The sequence below is a fragment of the Phyllobates terribilis genome, unplaced genomic scaffold, assembly GCF_046119375.1.
Source record: "Phyllobates terribilis strain yellow unplaced genomic scaffold, ASM4611937v1 Scaffold_298__1_contigs__length_2340664, whole genome shotgun sequence".
NCBI lineage: Eukaryota > Metazoa > Chordata > Amphibia > Anura > Dendrobatidae > Phyllobates > Phyllobates terribilis.
Window position 1 is genome coordinate 2,042,261 of NW_027363058.1, and position 18,347 is coordinate 2,060,607.

Sequence of the window (18,347 nt, forward strand, 5' to 3'; positions counted from 1 at the left end):
AGAAATTGCCGTCCGTCCGCACAGCAGGGGAACAGCTGACGTTACTGAACCCCAATAACACGGCAGCAAGTGTTGACTGTGCAGACGGCACTTCCAAGCGCCAACTGGCGGTGTTGGAGCTCAGGGATTACAGTTCAGGTGGTAGAAACATGAACACAACAGGAGACCTGGATACTGTTGCCAACCAATTATTTATTCTGGAAGAGGACTGGCAAATTCATGAGAGATCCAGGCCTTGTTCATTTTGAGAAAAGTAAGCCGGTCAACGTTATCGGAGGATAGTCGCATGCGACGGTCTGTTAGTACACCACCTGCGGCACTAAAGACGCGTTCCGATAATACACTAGCAGCAGGGCAAGCTAGCACCTCCAATGCATACTGACTAAGCTCTGGCCATGTATCCAGCTTACAGACCCAAAACTTGAAGGGAGAAGAGCCGTCTGGGAGTATACTAAGAGGGCAAGACATGTAGTCTGTCACCATCTGACGGAAACGTTGCCTCCTGCTAACTGGAGCCGTCTGTGATGGTGTAGACATTTGTGGCGGCGGGGACACAAAACTTTGCCACATTTCGGCCATACTGGTCTTGCCTTGTGCTGAGGCGCTGCTTCTGCTCCCTCTTTGTGCAGAGCTTCCTCCACTGCCTCGACGCACTGAGCTGCTTTGTAAAGCACTAGCAGCACTGCTCTCGGTTGGAATGGAGAACATGATGGAATGCACCAGTGCGTCTTGGTACTCCCGCATTTTACGCTCCCGGTTCAACGGTGTTATGAGGCTTTGTAAGTTGTCCCGGTAGCGAGGATCTAGGAGGGTGGACACCCAATAATCAGCCGTGTTGAGAATGTGGGCGATGCGGCGGTCGTTTCTCAGGCACTGCAGCATGAAATCAACCATGTGCTGCAGACTGCCAACTGGCCAAGAAACGCTGTCCCCTGCTTGAGGCGTGATCTCTGCCTGCTCTGCATCACCCCACCCTCGCTCTAGATACTGACTACTAGAGCATTGTGTACCTCCCTCCTCTGGACAGATGTCTTCCTCATCCATTGACTCCTCCTCATCCTCCTCACAAAGTGTCCCCTGCCTAGGCCTTTGTGAGGAACCACGTTGCGCAGACTGTAGAGAAGCAGATGGCATTTGTGACTCCTCATTCTCCACCTCTTCCAAAACCTCGTCCCTTAGTGCTTGCAGTGTTTTTTCAAGCAGGCAGATAAGGGGGATAGTCATGCTGACTAGTGCATCATCTGCACTCGCCATCCGTGTGGAATAATCGAAGGCACGTAAAAAGTGGCAAATGTCCTTCATAGAGGCCCACTCAGTGGTGGTGAAGTGTGAACGGCGCGCACTGCGACTTGTTTGCGCCTGCTGCAGCTGGTACTCCATTACTGCTGCCTGCTGCTCACACAACCTCTCCAACATATGTAACGTTGAATTCCACCTGGTGGGTAGGTCACATATGATGCGATGTTCCGGAAGACGTATTCGGCGCTGCAGAGCTGCAATGCGTGATCTTGCATTGCTGGAACGCCGCAAGTGAGCGCACTCTATGCGGACCTTGTGAAGCAGTGCATCAAGATCCGGATAGTCCCTCAAAAAACTCTGCACGACCAAGTTGAGCACATGTGCCAGACATGGGATGTGAGTGAGGTTGCCTAGGCCCAGAGCTGCCACCAGATTTCGGCCATTGTCACACACTACCATGCCTGGCTGGAGATTCGCTGGCACAAACCACACGTCGCTCTGCTGCTTGATGGCATTCCAGAGCTCCTGCGCTGTGTGGCTTCGATTTCCCAAAGAAATTAATTTTAATACGGCCTGTTGACGTTTGGCCACGGCTGTGCTCATATTGGTCACCATAACAGGTAACCGTTCACGGGTCGATGTGGAGGTAGACCGTGACGGCTCCTGCAGCGCTGATTCAGAGGAACTGGAGTATGAGGAGGAGTCAATGTGTACAGACTGGATTCCTGCAATCCTTGGAGTTGGCAGAACACGTACAGCGCCACTCTCAAGATCTGTACCCGGCTCCACAACATTTACCCAATGGGCAGTGAGGGAAAGGTATCGTCCCTGTCCATGCTTACTGGTCCACGCATCGGTGGTCAGGTGGACCTTGCTACTGACGGCGTTTTGTAGCCCATGTTTAATTTTTCCCTCCACATGATGTTGCAGGGCAGGGACGGCTTGCCTGCTGAAATAAAATCGGCTGGGCACGTTGTATTGTGGGACTGCCAATGCCATAAAGTTACGGAATGTGTCAGTCTCCACCAGCCTGAATGATAGCATTTCAAGGGCCAGTAGTTTAGCAATGCCAGCATTCAGAGCCTGTGCTCGGGGGTGGTTTGCCGAGTATGGGCGCCTTTTCTCCCATGCCTGTGCTAATGATGGCTGTAGACTGGCCTGGGAGTGTGAGGATGACTGGGAAAGTGGTGCTGTGGGTGGAATTACACTGTGTCTCTGTACAACAGTGCCAGAGATTCTTCCATGGCGATCCTGTGAGGAAGCCGAACCAGCTGTGTGTGAGCTGGAGGAAGAGGCTACAACACGAGCTGAAGAGGTGGTAGGTGGCGCTGTAGGTTGGCCTAGGTCTTCAGTGTGTTTTTGTAACTCCACCACGTGCTTGGTCCGCACATGTTTCCACATATTTGTGGTATTGAGGTTGCTGACACTTTTCCCTCTTTTCACCTTCTGATTACACAGCTTGCATTTGACAAAGCAAATGTCATCTGCAACTGTGTCAAAAAAGGACCAGGCACTGCAAGTCTTGGGAGCGCCCGCTTTGGATTTTGGAAGAGCCATGCTCCTAATGGGTGCCGAAGTGGAGGCTACAGGCAACCAAGTCTGCCCCCTCCCTCTCCCTCCTTTTTGGGCTGTTCGGGGAATCTCTTCCTCAGAGCTGCTCCCACCACCTTCCTGTCCCTCACGCCATGATGGGTCAAGGACCTCATCATCTACACCACCCTCTTCAAACAACTGCTTCTCCTGGGTAGTCTCGACAGCACAGTACGCACCAGAAAGTGGCACCTGAGTCTCATCATCAGATGCGTACTGAGGTGTGCTGCTGACCATAGGCACTGGCCCACCCGCCTCTTCAGATTCAGAGAGACAAAACGGTTGCGCATCACTGCATACTACCTCTTCTTCAAATTCTCAAATTCTGCTTGGCTGGCCCCCTCTTTCCAAGCCAAGAGATTCAGAGAACAGAAGTAGAGATGGCTCCTGTCCAGGGCTCTCTGACTGCCTGGGCAATTTGGCAGGTGGTGAAGAGACAGATGGGTGCTCTTCAGTGCTCAGGACCTGAGAGGATCTGGAACTAATTGAAGTCGATGCGTTAGCTGGCATCCATCCGACAACGGCTTCAATTTGGTCCTCGCGCAGCAGTGGGGTACGGCTAGCTCCTACAAAGCTGCGCATAAAGGACTGTTCCCTGGTAAAACTGGGGGATGCTGAGTCACTGGTGCCCGCAGCAGGCACAGAATCCCCACGTCCTCTCCCTGCAGGCACAGAATCCTCACGTCCTCTCCCTGCAGAAACTCCACGCCCACGACCACATGCCTTACTCCCTGCCTTCTTCATCTTGGTAGACTGATAAAGATAGGCAGAAAAGTACTAAGGGCTTAGTGTGCTTATTCCTGAACAGCTGCTAACAGGTATAAGAAACACTAATTTTATAAAGTGTGGACTAGACTTTAATATGAGCTAATGTGGCCTACACAACTGTAAAGTGGAGTGTTTGGTGAACTTTATTTAGGTTTGTTTTGTCACAAAAAGACACTGGATGTGCCTAAAGATGTAATAACGATAGTATCACAAACTTTTTGTAGCTAATACAATGTAGGAAGGTAACCTACAATGCAATAGATGAGGCTGCAAAAAATAGGCTAATACTAATCTGGCTGGGGCTGCAGGGCCCAATGCCGCAGAAAGGCTCCTCTAACTACTCCTATATAGTGTGTTTGGAACCAATTTAGCTGAATACGGATGGAACCACCACACTAATAGGAGAAATCAGGAAAAATTATGAATTGGCAAAAAAGGACAATGTATGAGGCAGTGACACACACTGAGTGCACTACAACCAGAGGGGGTTGAAGCACCCACTACAGGGTGAGCTGCACTCACACACCAGACCTTGCAGACAGCGGTGAACAGTACAGATGCAGAGCACTGTGCACTAGCGCTGCAAGACCAAAAAAAATTCTCTATCTACTCCTATATAGTGTGTTTGGAACAAATTTAGCTGAATACGGATGGAACCACCACACTAATAGGAGATATCAGGAAAAATTATGAATTGGCAAAAAAGGACAATGTATGAGGCAGTGACACACACTGAGTGCACTACAACCAGACGTGGTTGAAGCACACACTACAGGGTGAGCTGCACTCACACACAGAGACCTTGCAGAAAGCGGTGAACAGCACAGAGAACTGTGCACTAGCACTGCAAGGCACAGCGATTTATAAAGTAGCTTGGGTAAAGCAGAATAGACCAAATAGGTAGCTAAAACTGTCCCTCAGAACAACAGCGTCCTATCCCTAACTGAATTCACAGCAGAGTGAGCTCAAAATGGCGGCGGCGGCTTTTATAGTGCATCATGACATCATTTCAGCAGCCAATCACAGCCATGCCATTAGTTAAGATGCCTACATGCCTAACAGGATGTGCCCACACTTCTTAGGATCCTCATTGGCTGAATAAAATGAAAATGGCTCATTGCATTATGGGAACTTCCGATTCCGGTATACGATATTGCAAAAGTATCGGAATTAAGTATCGGAATTCCGATACCGCGAATATCGGCCGATACCCGATATTTCAGTATCGGAATGCTCAACACTAGTCACAGCTTTATTAACTCTTTAACTCATTCCATTAGAAAGGCATTTTATTTCCAAAAATAATTCCGCTTGTTGCAGCATGCCCTGTGTCTCCACACCGGCAAGTTGGCCAAAAAGAGTAACTTTCCAACATGTCCTATCTATTTCAGGCCACGGAGGATCCTGCATACTCGTATGCAGGACTCCGACTCAGACCCATCATCATTAACGCTTGCTCCACTCCGTCCTGGAGTCCTGACAGGAATATGTCCAGTCCAATATCCGTTAAATGAACACCGTCGGGCCATATGAGGCCAGCTTTATCTCCTTCCAGTTCTCGGTGTCTTATCACTACGCCACCTCTTTCCTTTAAAAATCTTGCCATCCGAATATTTATTAGCCGCCTTGTCCGTTCGATGGCTGCACTGTCTCGCGCACCTCGTCATACCGCTCTCGGCACAATCTCTGACCATATTCTAGTTCGTTTACTAAAAAATGCTCTGAAGCACTCAGTGTCTAGCTTCATTATTGCCATTAGTTCTGCGCTCTTGTAATGACCAAAGTCGTTTCCCCCAGCGTGTATAACTAAGATAACCGGACCTGTTGCTTCTCTCCCTATGTTGATAACCTCCATTAGTACCTGTGGCCAACGCAGGCCTCTAATACCTCTCCAGTTGAAATATGTGTCATGAAACCCCATATTCCTCCCGCCTGGGCGGACTGTCGCCCTTTTTTCTGCCCAGTATATGTACGAGTGGCCTATCACCCACACTGTTGGCTTATCGTCACCTGTAAAAGAAACAAACCACGTTAGGATAACAAGCCCGGTCTTATGTATCTCGCAAAACACGCGGATCGCCATCTGCCTATCCTCTGCACTTCCGTTTCTGACAGTCCTGCTCTAGCTGCTTCCGTGGCTGCGCCTATGCGGAATGAGTGTGTCCCGTAATCTTTGGGGTGGTTCCCTGCTGATGTTAGGCATTTATTAAATATAAATTGGAACTGGTATCTTGATAATGGCGTTCCATCAATGTGTGATAGGAAGAAATTACTTTGTGGCCTGATGGCTGTATGTGTTTTTACTATTGTTACCGGACACAGTGTACTGTTTGTGGGTTTTAGAAGCACCCAAGTGCCCTTGCCCGCTGGGTCTGATTTGGATTTGCGTATGCGTAGACGTATTGCATTATTGGCTATGACTACGTCCTGGCGTAATAAGCCTCCACTGGTGGTGATTTTGGATCGAGGGACTAATTCGCTTATGCGTAGCGCCCCGAAAAAGGCGATCACAAATGCAGTAGACAGTAGTGTTGCTTCAAATTGTGAGTGGCATGTTAATGGTGTTAGGGATATGATTTTTGAGAGCAGATTTAGTGACACAGGACGTCTGCACTCCTGACTTGTCTGACCTCTTTTCCACCCTTTTAAGGCTTGACTGATGATGAATCTTTTTGTCACATCTCCCCAATTCAGTAGTTGGAAATGAAATGCTACTCCGGTCCGCCACCGCTGCGCTGACGCCCCTGATATTCCCCTCATCATTAGCTGGTGGAGAAATTCTATGGTTACATCTAGTCTGGCTTGTTCACATTGGTCAACCAGTCTGCCTGCTACTAGTCGTGTCCAGTCTTGCCATGCCTTACCGTATGCTTTCCACATTGACGGGGCGACTGACGCTCTGATTAATGGCATCAGCTGTTCGCCACTAGATCCCATAGGGAGGGTGGGCAACTGGTGCCCGACGGGTGGGCGTTGGGGAGGAGCTCTCTGAAAACCTGCCAATTGAATTGCGATAAAGCGTTAGCAGCAGCGTTAGATCCCCCCCTCCACATTGTGGCTAGCGCGGACCCATACATTGTGTTTTAGGCACAGGAATGCTAGCCGGCGTAGTAGGCCTAGCACTGGGAGAAACGATGATGCCATCTTATTAATGCAGTGCGCTAGGCTGGTGTTATTTGTTATGAAGCGTATATTTTTGTTCGATAGGTACGTGCCCCATATTTCTTTGGCTACCACTATTGGGAAGAGTTCCAGGAGTGTCTGGTTTTTTGTTAACCCTTGTTCAGACCAATACGGAGGCCATAAGCCTGTGCACCACTGGTTATCTAGTATCGCTGCATATCCGCCCACTTCTGCTGCCCCGGTGAATAATGTTAGTTCAATGTTGGACTGTTCTGCTGACATAAATAACGTGTGACCATTGAATGATTGTAAGAAGGTTTTCCACACCTCTAAGTCCGCCCGAAGCTGCCTGCTGATTCTGATTCTATGACTCGGTTTTAATGCACGTTTTGTTGCAAAGGATAAACGACAAGAAAAAACCCTTCCGACTGGCATCACCTGGCTCGCGAACACGAGGAGGCCTAGTAACACTTGCATCTGTTGTAGTGTTACTTTCCGTACTGTGCAAAATCCCTCGAGGTGTAGTGTTTTTTGTATTTTTTCTGTTGGAAGGTGGGATAACCTTGCTGTGGTGTCGATTTCGATGCGTAAGAACGATAGCTTTGTTGTGGGGCCTATGGTTTTTGTAGGGCATAATGGGACTCCGAACCGTCGAGAGATGTTTGTGAATTCGTTAAGTAATGATTGGCATTGATTTGAGTCTTTGGGTCCGACGAATAGGAAGTCATCTAGGTAATGTGTGACGGACCTATTGCCGGTTTCGTACCTCAACACCCATTCTAGGAAGGAACTGAATAGTTCGATGTAATAACAAGATATTGAACAACCCATTGGGAGGCAAGTGTCGTAGAAGTATTCATTGTCCACTTGGCATCCCAGCAGGTGGTAGCAATATGGGTGCACCAGTAGTAGGCGAAAGGCGGATTCTATGTCGGATTTAGCGAGCAGCACTCCGGGCCCCGCATCGCGTACTAACATTACTGCTCTGTCGAAAGACGCGTAGGAGACCGAGGCGTCTTCAGACGAAATACCGTCATTTACAGACTCTCCTTTTGGGTAAGATAAATGATGGATAAGCCGGAATGAACCTGGCTCTTTTTTGGGGATTATTCCCAGAGGGGAAACTCTTAGGTTACTGAATGGTGGTGTTGGGAAAGGGCCCGCCACTCTGCCTAGAGCTACTTCTTTTTGTATTTTTTGCCTAAGTATTTCAGGGTGCTCTTTTGCAGATTTAAGGTTATTTGCAAAGGTGGGCGATTTATTAAGTTTGAAAGGGATGAAAAAAAAGTATGTGAAACCAAAACGTAACTGTCCCGCTGCGTCTTTCTTAGGATATTGGTCTAGCCAGGGGCCCATCGCGTTTACGCTCACCGGGGTCCTTGGATTCTGACTGTGGGAGTTTAATTGATAATTTGCTTGCGGGATGAGAACATCTTGCCGCGGGGTGGGCTGCACCGCAGGCTGAGCATTCATGTTTGTGACGCGCCCCCTGGGCCAGTGCTGTAGTGCGGCGCACGTGTGCGCGGGGGAATACCCGGAGCCGGATCCGATGGGGGTAGTAGTCTCCGAGTGGCGGGGACCCGGTCCGTGCCCAGGGTGGTCAAACTAAGTGTGTGGCAGTCTTTGTAGATGTTGTTTAAGTGTCGACTACGCCACCCGTTGATTTGCGGTCGCAAGGCCGCCGCTGCAGAACAGTCCGCTGAGGCCGGTGGTATGTGTGCAGCAATGGTGGTATAACCCCCAACGGGAGAGGTATGGCCTCAGGGCAGCTGGTGCGGGTGAAGGGAGTGATAGAAAGGGCGTCCCGGTACCTTTAGTGCTGGTAGTGCGATGGAACACAGAGACTGATTGCAGTTTTCAATGCTTTACTCACAGATGTTATCAGTGTCAGTCCTGCAGGTGATGACGACCCGAGCCGTGCTGCGTCCACCAGGTACTGGGCTCGACCAACCCCCAGGCAGTTCCAGAGTGTGACCTTGAACTCCTTTCTCCGTTCCTTTCTCTGGCCGTCCCCACTAGGGACCCACCCATGTCCAGCTTCCTCGGGCCTTCTGGTGGCGAAACCTATCTCCGGTTTCCCTGACCCTATGTGGCGTGCCTTCGTGGTGAGTGTAGTGAGTGGTCGCGCCAAGACGTGGCCACGACCTCCGGTTCCTGGCTGAGGATAAGTGGCCTCCACCAGTTCGGGATCCGGTACCCTGATCTGCCAACCCTTCACCCGCTGACTCCTAGCGTGTTCGGGTTCCCTCTTCCTTCATGTCTCTGGGCCTTTCTCCAGGTTCCATTCCTTCCTTGTTCCTTGTTCCTTTCCTCTTGTCTTTCTCTCTCTTGCTCCCTTCAGGAGCAGCACCCAGACAGGGCTGCTGCTCCCTGTCACTACTCTTCTCCTCTTCTTCTGTCTGACTGAACTCAACTCCTAAGATGGTGCCCACCTTTTATACTCCCTCTGACACCCGAGCCCAGGTGACTAGCCACCAATGGGCTCCTTCCTATGCCCAGAGTCCCTCCCCTCTCTGCTCCTGCACCACTGGGATATTCCTCCCCCCCTCCCACTCCAGCCAGGGACAGACGCTATCGTACCTGCACATTTATCTGGTGGGAGTACCGTTGATCTGTCCCCCGGAAATGGGATGTATGTGGTGCATGCAGCTAACTGAGTTCTAGTCCACACTCCATCCTTACCCGGGAGTGGAATACCACACCTCTGGTTCGAGGTGCAATACCCCTGTAGCAGCCGAGCCCTCGGGGTGCTACATTCCCCCCTGGTAAACCACAGCACGTCCTCGGGCTGAAATAGAGTAAAAACAATTTTTAAAGTGTACGTACACATAAAACACATCAACTTTCATCCATCCCTTTATGGGAGGTTTTCTCAACAGCTGGCTAATGCCACCGGAACTCTTTTACAAAAACACTATGTAAAACTTTGGCATCATATCAAATTTCACATTAAGGCATTCTCAAATAAAACATTCTTGAATTCTCGGGTTCTTGGGATCTTGGGATCTGGCCGCTCTCAGTCTTCGGCCAGGTAGAGGGAAGGGATGACCGCTCTCAGTCCTCGGTCAGGTTAGGGATTAGGGCAAAAATAGGCAACAGTTCTCTTTCTGTCCCAACGGGGACCACACTCTTAGTGGAAACAGTCCCACAACAGTCCTTATACCCGGTCGGGTAACTATTTACATCTCCTCTTTTACCGTTTACGATTAACGGTGTGCTCCACACGCTCCTTTCTCTTCCTCAGGTTCAGACCCGTCCGGGCCCTCTTTCTCCTCCTCCTGGTACGATTGCTCCTCTTCTTCCTTGACCCGGTGGACATGAAGGGCGTACCACCCCTTCACTCATTATGCCTGGTATAGGTGACGGTATCTCCAGGCACCAGGTCCCGTCCACTGTGCCCCTCCGGTAGGTGGGACTCTACGTCGCTCCTGTTTACAAACACCTGGCTTATGGTCTTCGGGTCTTAGATGATGCCCCAGCCACATGCCATGTGAAACTTAACAACAGTCCCGGTGACTCGGGGACCGTGAGCTGTACGGGGGGGTCCTGGCGGGTCCTTGTCTTCTGCTCCACGTTTTTAATGTGGAGCCACTCCTCCTTCACTTTCCTCTCTCTCCGCTCCCGCTCAAACGTTGCCAGTTGTTGGCGGCAGGTCTCATAGCGCCGGGCGGCGCCCGCCCGGGTCTCCTGAGTGAACCCCATCAGGTCTTCTCCAGTGGGGTCCCCCTCGAATTGGGCGTCCTCCAGCGGGGTGAAGAGAGGTCCACGGGCTCCGGAGCTGGGATTAGCGGTTCATCTGGGGCCCTTGCTCCTACGGGATGACTCTTCCTGGAGCGGGGGTTGGTGTACTCAGGCGGCCAGACGAATGGTGTCCCATCCGGGCAGGTGTGCTGCTCATACAGGTCTTTCCCCAATGATGGCACGACTGGGGGCCCCGGCTGGTGTGCAGCGCCCACGGGCACTCGGCCTTTTAACCAGGCCGGTGACTTTCTGATCGTGCCCGGTGTTGGGGAGCACGGTTCAGGGCGAGGCTCCGCTGCAGAGCTTGCTGCTGGAGGGCTGACTACTGGTGGTGGAGGTACGGTGGGCGGTGCGGCACCCAGAGCTTCGGGTCCCGCGGCGGGAGGTAGGGGCAGGTCCGCGGCCTCAGGGCCCGGAGTAACGGCGTTCCCCTTACTTGTCGTTGCGGCCTCCCCCGCGGCGTCGTCCCCGGCCTCCGGTCCGCTTCTGCTGCCTCTCGGGATCGACGCGGTGCTGGATGGTGGCTGCACCTCCGGTTGGCAGGTCAGCGTGCGCCGGGTCAACTCCTCCTTCCACCCGGCGAGCACGTCTCGTTGCGCCCAGATCATCCTCCTGTTCAGCTCTTCCAGCGCGGCCTGCGCGTACTCCGGTTCTTCCTTCTGGAGCACCGCTAGCAGCTCTGCAATCTGGTATGGCGGCTGTGGCGGTGAAGCTCTCCTCCGTATCCGACATCCTCCTCCCCCCTAGTGGACCGCGGCCTACTTCGCGATGATCCTCTTCCGTAGGCCGCGGCTCCGCAGTGGATCGTCAGGGTTGAGGACCTTCCGTCGCGCTCCTGTGACGTCGGCGTCGCTGGGCTCCCTCCAGGACCTGACGCAACGTCCGGACGTGAGGCGGGGCTTCAATTCTCGCGGGCTTTCGGAGTCCACACCCCTCTTCTTCCCGCGCGGCGTCCTCAAGATGGCGTCCAACGGCGGGAAAACTCCACGGAAGGCGGGAAGAAGGCTGAAAATGGCGCCGGATGGCGGGAATCTTCACCAATGGCGGGAAGAAGGCTGAAGATGGCGCCGGATGGCGGGAATCTTCACCACAGGTAAGTTTAAAAGTCTCTTTTTCAGGCACGCAGTACCCGGTGGTTACGGGCACGAGATCCTGCCGACTACGCCAAAGTTGACGCGCCCCCTGGGCCAGTGCTGTAGTGCGGCGCACGTGTGCGCGGGGGAATACCCGGAGCCGGATCCGATGGGGGTAGTAGTCTCCGAGTGGCGGGGACCCGGTCCGTGCCCAGGGTGGTCAAACTAAGTGTGTGGCAGTCTTTCTAGATGTTGTTTAAGTGTCGACTACGCCACCCGTTGATTTGCGGTCGCAAGGCCGCCGCTGCAGAACAGTCCGCTGAGGCCGGTGGTATGTGTGCAGCAATGGTGGTATAACCCCCAACGGGAGAGGTATGGCCTCAGGGCAGCTGGTGCGGGTGAAGGGAGTGATAGAAAGGGCGTCCCGGTACCTTTAGTGCTGGTAGTGCGATGGAACACAGAGACTGATTGCAGTTTTCAATGCTTTACTCACAGATGTTATCAGTGTCAGTCCTGCAGGTGATGACGACCCGAGCCGTGCTGCGTCCACCAGGTACTGGGCTCGACCAACCCCCAGGCAGTTCCAGAGTGTGACCTTGAACTCCTTTCTCCGTTCCTTTCTCTGGCCGTCCCCACTAGGGACCCACCCATGTCCAGCTTCCTCGGGCCTTCTGGTGGCGAAACCTATCTCCGGTTTCCCTGACCCTATGTGGCGTGCCTTCGTGGTGAGTGTAGTGAGTGGTCGCGCCAAGACGTGGCCACGACCTCCGGTTCCTGGCTGAGGATAAGTGGCCTCCACCAGTTCGGGATCCGGTACCCTGATCTGCCAACCCTTCACCCGCTGACTCCTAGCGTGTTCGGGTTCCCTCTTCCTTCATGTCTCTGGGCCTTTCTCCAGGTTCCATTCCTTCCTTGTTCCTTGTTCCTTTCCTCTTGTCTTTCTCTCTCTTGCTCCCTTCAGGAGCAGCACCCAGACAGGGCTGCTGCTCCCTGTCACTACTCTTCTCCTCTTCTTCTGTCTGACTGAACTCAACTCCTAAGATGGTGCCCACCTTTTATACTCCCTCAGAACACCCGAGCCCAGGTGACTAGCCACCAATGGGCTCCTTCCTATGCCCAGAGTCCCTCCCCTCTCTGCTCCTGCACCACTGGGATATTCCTCCCCCCCTCCCACTCCAGCCAGGGACAGACGCTATCGTACCTGCACATTTATCTGGTGGGAGTACCGTTGATCTGTCCCCCGGAAATGGGATGTATGTGGTGCATGCAGCTAACTGAGTTCTAGTCCACACTCCATCCTTACCCGGGAGTGGAATACCACACCTCTGGTTCGAGGTGCAATACCCCTGTAGCAGCCGAGCCCTCGGGGTGCTACATTTGTATCTGCATAAGGCGTAGAAACGACAGTGTCCCTCATTGTACTGCCAGCAGGCCCCTAGTCTACGTACTACCACTGAATTTTGGCCTGCTGTTGTCTGTTGTCCTGTAGCCGTTGTTGGAAAGGGATGGTGTTTCTGTGACAGCATTAATCGCAACCATACGTCTGTAGCTTTTACCCCCCCAGCCTAGCTGTGGTTGCAGGGCCAACCGCCTCCGGAACTCTTCATCGTAGCGCCACCATGCTGAACCGTCGTGGGCTTTGTACAAGTTATACACCGTATCCTGGTATATGAATAGTTCCGAGCAGCGTTCCGGATGCTTTTGGCCCATGATGCAACCCAGCACAGAAAACGCCTGTAACCAGTTACTCATCGTCATTGCAACCTTTTGTCTGTTTCTGTCGAATGGTTTGTCGGCTATCCTTTTCTCTTTGTCTATAGTATGTTGGTCAGCGGTTACAAGTGACCAAATGTCGATGTAGTCATTATTCCATATTTTAATTCTGGTTTCCTCGTCTATGTGTGAGCCCAATGGGCTTATCCCTCAAAAGAATGCGTCCTTGTGTACGCTGGCTAATGGTGGAGTTGTCTTAGTAGAATTATGTATAGCGCCTGGTGGCACGGATAGTTGTTTGACTATGGCCTTAAGGGCCGCTATTAAGTTGGTGTTACTATTTCCCATTTCAGTTATACTTATATTACACACACCCATTCCTGCGGCTGGAGGAGGGACTCCGATGTGTGGAGGGACTCTGACACCTGTCTCGCTCGGGGTGAGCGGCGTGCCTCTGCTCGTAGACCTGCGTGAAATCATTGTATCGTGCAGACTGTAAGCTCTGGAGGGTGCCATTGTATCGTTTCTGTCCCTCGGAGGACGGGATCGGTGCAAGCGGCTGTTGGGGCTCGACGATGCGCTCGACATCTCTGATGCAGAGGATGGTGAGCGCCACCTTGAGGACTGCGACCTGTGACCCCTCCTGTGGGATGCCGATCTCCGCTTTGCTTGTGACGACCGCTTCCTTCGCCGGTGACTTGTGTGCGATGGCATAGATCTGTCGTCGGAGGAACTACAGCGACTTCGCCTAGAGTGAGTACGCCTGGAGTCTCTGTGTCCCTGAGGGTGTATGGGGGGGTTCTGCGCAGTTTACATGTGTCCCGCCGGGACATGTCGGTGCTATTTGTGGCCAGGGCGATGCTATAGCAGTGTCAAGCGCGTGCGTCGCTGCGCTATTATAGGGGTATATGGGGAGGCGAGGATGGTCGCTGAAGTGTTTAGGGTCCGTATCGTGTCCATCAGGGGGGTATTGATACTGTGACTGTGCGCTGGATGGGCTGCGGTGATTACAGGGCCGCAATGTCCCCTGGATGTGTAGTGTCACGTGTTCTGTTTTGGGAACTTTTTCTTTTATTTTTAATAGGAGTTTTTCTGTGGGGGATTGTTTGGGGGGGAGGCAGAGCACAGCCCCCGGCAGAGGATTCTGCTCTGCCACAGCCCCTGCTGTGTGTTGAGGGGGCGGGGAATGGTTACTAAGTGGCCCGCAGCTTCTTCTGTGAGGCTGCGGGGTGCTGTGCCTAAAGCGCTCTGGAGGACGGGAGTGCCTGCTGGACCTCCGCCCTCCAGGGCGCTCCTCGGCAGGATGCGGGACGGGAGTGTTAACAGGGGTGGGGAACAACAGGCTCTATGCTGTCTCCAGCGCCGGCGGCAGGCAGGAGACCTGAATCCCCTCTGAGCCCGCCGCCGACATGGAAGACAGCCCGCATTCATTTATTAGTGCAGCGGAGCCCTGCGCCCGCTGTGAGTGAGGCGCAGGGTCCACCGCAGCACTAGCTTCAGCTTCCTGCTCCGCCCCGCAGCTTTCTGGACTGGGGTGCGTGACCTGCGGGGTCACGTGGGGCGGACATGCGCCCCGCACATGCGCATCGAGCGCTTCCTGCCCTCCAGCTCCGCCTCCCCCAACATGCCTCTCCGGCCTAGTGGAGTCGCGCCCGCAGCACTACCGCAGCCACCTGCCGTCCCGCGCCGGGTTGAGTGGCCCGATGAACACTGTAAAGTTGTGCAGATGCGGCGGTCGGGTGAGGACGGGGATCGGGACCAGGCCGCGGAAGTAATGCAGCCCCCCGTTCCAGATGACCCGACCGCCGTGGAGGGGACCGTTGTATCGTGGGCAATTGGAGTGGGTGAGTATGCCCAAGTGGTGAGGGGACTGGGACTGGGGAATATGATGTTCCCATAAGGGGTTGAGGGCCAGGGGCAGGGTGATCTGGGGATTTAGAGCTTGGGCCAGGGGGATGAGCGCTGAGCCCCGATATGAGAGCCTGTAACCAGCGCTCGCCCCCCTGTGCAAACCCAGCCTGGAGGGCCTCAGCAATCTGACCTGATCCTGAAATCTCCATGAAGTTCGACTCCGGGACCAGCAAAGAAAGGAAGTAACGTGGGATGTCCCGGTGTTTATGTATCCATGGGACAGCTTGTAGCAGCCGTCCCTTTCGCTTCATTGGATCCTTCTGGGGGCTTCAGGATCACTGGTCAGTAAGGGGCAGCGAAGGGGGGGTCACCAATCGCCACGGCCCAGGGAGGGGCCACCACAGTCAGTGACTCCCTCCTTATTTAGTATGGAGTCTACCATTATGTCATCAAGATGGGTTTGTTGTGATCTACCTGCCAGATCACAAGGTTTTCATAGTGCCCCTCAGGAGTATTTAAGGCCGTCTTCCACTCATCTCCTCAATGTGAATGAGATTATAAGCCCCCCTGAGGTCTAGTTTCATCAAATTGTAGGAGCCAAATGGTTTTCTAAAGAGGTCTGGGATGAGAGGGAGAGGATATGCATCCCAGACCGTAATCTGATTAAACTCGCAAAAATCAAGGCAGGGGCGCAACCCCTAGTTTGTTTGTTTTTTGACAAAGAAAAACCCCACTGCAATTGGAGATGAAGAACGTCTTATATGGCCCTTTGGTAGACTTTCAGTGATCTAATTTTTCATGGCCTGCCTCTCTGAACCAGAGATATTATATAACCTGCTTTTTTGGCAGCTTCGCCCCAGGAATAATATTACCGACGCAATCATAAGGATGATGGGGTGGAAGTTCTTGACACCCCTGTTCAGAAAACACATTCCTGAAATCAGACCCACCGTGGCTATCCGAGTGACCAAGCAGTGTTCTTGGCAATACTCGCTCCATTTTACCACCTCCCGAGTCTGCCAGTCTACGGCTAAGTGCCCACGATGCAGAAGTGCTCCGGATTTTTCCTGAGCGTTTCTGCATCTCCCTGGCAGAAAAAAATGCATGCGGATTTTACATGTGTTTTTCCTGCCAGGGACAAGCGTAAGTGAAGCGTTTTTTCACATGCATTTCCGCATGCGGGTTGTCAAGGGCTTTCTAAGCGATTTTAGCATCACTTGGAAAGTGCTTGACAACTTGGTCACACTATATAAATACATGCAACCGGCATGGATTTATATAGTGTGACCAAGTTAATAGTTGAAGAAAAAAGATTAAAAATGGTAAAAAAAAAACAAAAAACATTTTACTTACCTTCTGATGGCCCCTGGTCTCTTGTACGGCTCACGGTGGTGTGAAAGGACCTTCCATGACGTCATTTAGTCATGTGACAAGTCACGCGACCGCCGACGAGCCGTACAAGAGACTGGACGCAGCGGAGAAAAGACCGGGGGCCATCAGAAGGTAAGTATAATGTATTCTTTTCTTGTCTTTTTTTTTTTTTTTTTACAGGTACCATGGTACCCGGGTCTTGAGGAGAGTCTCCTCTTCTCCAGACCCGGGTACCATCCGCACGTTGAATCGCTTAATATCCGCATGTGCACATGTAGTCATGCGGATATTAAGCCATTCAATGGAGGCGAAAACGTCGCGATTACGCAAAATAATTGGTAGTGCTGCGGATTTTTCCGCACTGATAATGAGCAGCGGAAATTTCCGCAGCATGTGCACAGCACATGCGGATTATCATTGGGGAACATTGCAGACCTTCTACCAAGCGTTTAAGCGTTTCTGCAATGGAATTGCCGCTGCGGAAACGCTTAAAAGATAAAGTGGGCACACAACCTACCACAGGATTGTGCAGCGTAAACCAAGGTAGTCTAAGGACCACAGGAGAGGGCAAGCCCTCTAGCACATAGCAGTCAATAAATTTTGAGTGCAAGGCCCCTACCTGCAGATGTAGCACACGAGCGATAAGAGTAAAATACCCCTAGCTCAAGGGTGCAGAGTCAATGGCGATTATGGGTGTTGAGCCAGAAAATTTATGAGGCTTGAGGTCCTGATCGGACCTAGCGTCGATCAAAATAAACCCCGCCCCACTGTCCAGAAAGGCAGAAATTACCACCATACTTTTGCCAAGATGGATCTTGGACGGTAAAAAAAAAAATTGTGACCTATCCACAGAGGAAATAAGTACACCCCTGAGTTGCCAATTCACCACGCAACTCGGGCGCCTTAGTTTTCCGGTGGGTGTTTAGGAATTTAGGAAAGACACACACACACTCCCCCTTTCCGCCAAACTACAGTTGGACCAACAGAACAAGTCGCCACACCCAACAGCATGGGTTCCTCAGTTAACTCAAACCTCGGTGCCCTTGACCCCAGGCCCCCTGCAAATTGGAGTGTCTCCTTATGTCTCTGGCAAAGACAGTGGTTAACACACAAACGCCTCTTCAAAACAACCAACACCTCCGACTCCAGAACTAGGCAGCATAAATCTAACACTGGCAATCCAAGATTGCCAGAGGCGAGTATATATAGGAGAGGGGAAAGGCCAACACTGAACAGCTGAGACCATCAATGCTGGAAAGCTCTAGCAGCTCTCAACTGAACAGATTAACCTTTGCACTGCTAGCAGCAACCTTCACGGTTTAATATGATAGTGAAGTGCTTCTAATCAGTGCAGGAGCTCAGACGCCGCAGTCTTCTGGCCCCTCTAGTTACGGTAAACCCGTGGTACCTGGATTCCAGCGATGTGTCACTTACTGAGCTGCTTGATGCAGTGTTGATAAAATCCCTTTATTAGCTGCAGATGTTCTGCCTATGCACAGGGTACACAGAAAGCTGTCAATCAGTGGTGCGGGTGGGGCTATATATAGAGCTCATGAATGTGGAGGACTACATGGTAGCAGGTTTACTAGTCCTTGAGTGATAAAACTAAAACAAGCAGCCAGTTATTGACACATGGCTGGAATCAGAGTCTCTGTCTTTATATAATCAGAATCTAATAAGAGTATAGATGCAAGTGTACAATAAATCTGGAAGAATAAAGAAGTAATCAGTATATCATAAATTATATCTACCCTACAGGTAGCATATGCATTATAATTACATACAACGTCACTAAGGAAAAGTACCTCATTTGCGTCGACCACCAATAATACACCTTGGCAAGCAGAAAGGGACCTTGAAACTTCGTAGCTAAAATCA